The sequence below is a fragment of the Rhinopithecus roxellana genome, chromosome 10 (assembly GCF_007565055.1).
Source record: "Rhinopithecus roxellana isolate Shanxi Qingling chromosome 10, ASM756505v1, whole genome shotgun sequence".
In the NCBI taxonomy this organism is placed as follows: Eukaryota; Metazoa; Chordata; class Mammalia; order Primates; family Cercopithecidae; genus Rhinopithecus; species Rhinopithecus roxellana.
The window spans coordinates 47734225-47737846 of record NC_044558.1 but is presented as its reverse complement, the minus strand read 5'-3'; the positions used below and the strand labels follow the sequence as shown (position 1 = coordinate 47737846).

At 40.7% G+C, this 3622-nt stretch overlaps 1 pseudogene; it reads left to right on the top strand.

The window, feature by feature from the left end:
• The first annotated feature begins 327 nt into the window (after positions 1-327).
• LOC104677947 lies at positions 328-1467 on the top strand (annotated as a pseudogene).
• Positions 1468-3622: the final 2155 nt, after the last annotated feature.

Genomic DNA, 3622 nt, shown 5'->3' with positions numbered 1-3622 from the left:
TTCCTTGACATTCATACTAAAAATAGAAAACCAGTAATTCCAGGGATCTGGATTAGCCTCTTAATGATGAGAATACTCTTTGTAAAACTGACTCCAGAAATCACTTGCTAGAGAAGCAGCTCTTCACTGCCTTAGTCTGAGCACCCACGGAAAGCACGTATTGGAGGCGCTGGCAAGACCCACGCAGCCACAGTAGAGGGCCAGGGGCAGGTCGTGCGCACCCGCCATAGAGGGCTTGAAGGTGCTGCCAACGGCTCTCTCGGCGTCTCGACATTCTGGTCAGCAGTTTTTTTCCGTTCTCTCCCTCCACGTTTTGAGTGAGCATCCATGAGTTGGACTGTGCCTGTTGTGTGGGTCAGCCAGAGAGTGAGCTCGGCTGGAGCGAATTTTCTGTGCCTGGGGATGGCCCTGTGTCCCCGTCAGGCTGCGTGCATGCTGCTCAAGGGCGCCTGGCTCTTCACCCCCGTGAGCAAGATGGCGACTGTGAAGAGTGAGCTTATTGAGCGCCTCACTTCGAGGAGCCCTGTCATCACAGTAAGGTCTCCATCATAGGAACTGGATCAGTGGGCATGGCCTGCGCTATCAGCATCTTATTAAAAGGCTTGAGTGATGAACTTGCCTTTGTGGATCTTGATGAAGGCAAACCGAAAGGTGAGACAATGGATCTTCAACATTCAGCCCTTTCATGAAACTGCCAAACATTGTTTGTAGCAAAGATTACCTTGTCATGGCAAACCCCAGCCTAGTGATTATTACAGCAGGGGCATGCCAAGAAAAGGGAGAAACGCGCCTTCATTTAGTCTAGTGAAATGTGACCATCTTCAAGTTAATGATTTCCAGTATTGTCTAGCACAGCCTCCTCTGCAAACTGATTATTGTTTCCAATCCAGTGGACATCTTAACTTACGAAGCCTGGAAGTTGAGTGCGTTTCCTAAAAACCGTGTTATTGGAAGCGGCTGTAGTCTGGATACTGCTCGTTTCCTATTCTTGATTGGACAAAAACTTCGTATCCACTCTGAAAGCTGCCATGGATGTATCCTCGGAGAGCATGGAGACTCAAGTGTTCCTGTGTGGAGTGGAGTGAACATAGCTGGTGTCCTTTTGAGGGATCTAATCTCTGATATAGGAACTGATAAAAATCCTGAGCAGTGGAAAAATGTCCACGAAGAAGTGATTGCTAGTGCCTATGAGATTATTAAAGTGAAAAGTTCTACTTCTTGGGCCATTCGCCTATCTGTAGCTGATTTAACAGAAAGTATTTTGAAGAATATTAGGAGAACGCAACCAGTTTCCACCATAATTAAGGGCCTCTGTGGAATAAATGAAAAAATATTCCTCAGTATTCCTTCCTTGGAGAGAAGGGTATTACTAGCCTTATAAAGATAAAGCTGACCGCTGAAGAGGAGGCCCATATGAAAAATAGTGCAAAAACACTGTGGGAAATTCAGAAGGAGCTTCAGCCTTAAAGTTGTCTAAAACTACTATTCCAAAATTATTGAAGAGATCATAGGTACAGGATTATATATCGAAATTTTGAATAAACTTGAATTCCTAAAAGATGGAAACAGGAAAGTGGGTAGAGTGACTTTCCTATTTATTTAGTCTTCTAGCTCTTTTATTTAGCATCCAGGTGCTGGATGATACTTACTTACAGTTCCCAAAGAAAGTGTTTTTGGTACCACTGATGTAGTAGCACTTACCTTGTTATATATACATGTAGTTGGCATTTGGTTCCCAGAAAGTAGGATGTAGGTATTTATTGCGTTCTAGAAATTCTGATTCTTTTCTTTAGATATATGCTATTTCTTCTTGCTGGTTTATTTCTATGTTCATTTGTATGCTGTAAAAAATTGGTAATTTCCTCTACAATGTAAAAAGTATGTACATACAAAAAAAAAGAAGACATTTATGCAGCCAACAAACATATGAAAAAAGCTCAATCATCACTGGTCATTACAGAAATGCAAATCAAAACCACAATGAGATACCATCTCACACCAGTTAGAATGGCAATCATTGAAAGGTCAGGAAACAACAAGTGCTGGAGAGAATATGGAGAAATAGGAACACTTTTATAATGTTGGTGGGAGTGTAAATTAGTTCAACCATTGTGGACGACAGTGTGGTGATTCCTCAAGGATCTAGAACCAGAAATATCATTTGACCAGCAATCCCATTACTGGATGTATACCCAAAGGATTATAAATCATTGTACTAGAAAGACACATGCTTTCTCTTTTTTCTAACTTGCTCTTCAGACTTAATGCTCCATATTACCTTCCTTACTATGAGTTTGTCTCCCCCTAGAAGATAGTCTATGTATTCCAGTTGGCTGTGGACCTGATTCTGCTTGGGGCATATTTCTCTTGAATACTTGAATACCATGGGACCCACCCATGTTTTCTGGGACTCAGGCATAAGGCAATCACCTCAATTTTCTATGTCCATGTAATGACTCTGGTGCTGGTGTTATCCTGTTAACTAGATTGTAGTTGTGGTTCTCTGCATGTAAGGATCAATGATTTTTTTCCTGCTGATTCCCCCAACAACCTTATATAATGTTGAGTTCCTATAAGATGCTTAGAAACTAGTTGCTGATTTGTACATTCCCACTTTTCAGATCCTCACCCAGCTTATCTTTTGTTGGAGGATTTTGTAAAAACAAAAAGGGGAAGAGTAGACACTGCTGAAGGAAAGAACTTAAAAGTCAGGAGCTGCCTTGGTTTCCCCTTTTATTTTCTTCCTCTTGCTTTTGTTATCTCCTCTTTCTAAAATAGTAATAGGAGTGTATGACTATCACATACATTTGTTTAAATTGAACTTAAAATATCCATTCTAGGTAATCTGCCTTTAGCCCTTTTCTATCAGGGTACTATATTTTATTATTAATTCCTTATAATTAACTTCATTTATTAATTTCTTATTAAATAATCTCATAATGGAAAAGGAGCACCAATTCCTGGTTGAATAAAGAGGGGAATCACTTTGTTGTCAGGACGGAAACTCATTCAAGCCAGCTTAGGTCAGAAACAAAACATTGGGGAATGTGTTGAATGTCTGAAGTTATCTCTAATAACTGTAGAGTAATAATCATAGAGATATGTCATTTGGTACTGGATCCAGGACCCAGAAAATTTGAATCCAAGGTTACTTGCTTTGTTTTCTTCAGAAGAGTTGATATCTTGGCTCTGCTCCTATCGGTACATCAACTTTATTTTTCCTGGGTCTTACTGTAGATTATCTTACTGTGCTCTGGCCCGCGCATGTTGTTCCCAGCCTCTGCATTTCCAGGTCTCCTAACTCAAGCACTTACCAGCAACTAAGTTCAGTCTAGTTTCTGTGTTCTAATTCTAAATTCCAAGAAGAGATTCTAATTGTCCAGCTTTGGTCAGATACAGACCCCCCATCCTGTCAGCAGGGGTTAGGGAGTAGAAGAGTCATGTCCTACAAACATGGGTACAAATATGGGCATCAGCATGGGGGAGGTGCTTACCCCTGAAAGTCCCTAAGTGTTGGTGTAGAACAGTTTCTCAATATATACTAGTTGATTTTACTATGTCAGGCTCACAAAGTTTATACAGAATAGACCTTTCCAATCTCCTTAAATTCTTTGTTTTGGAA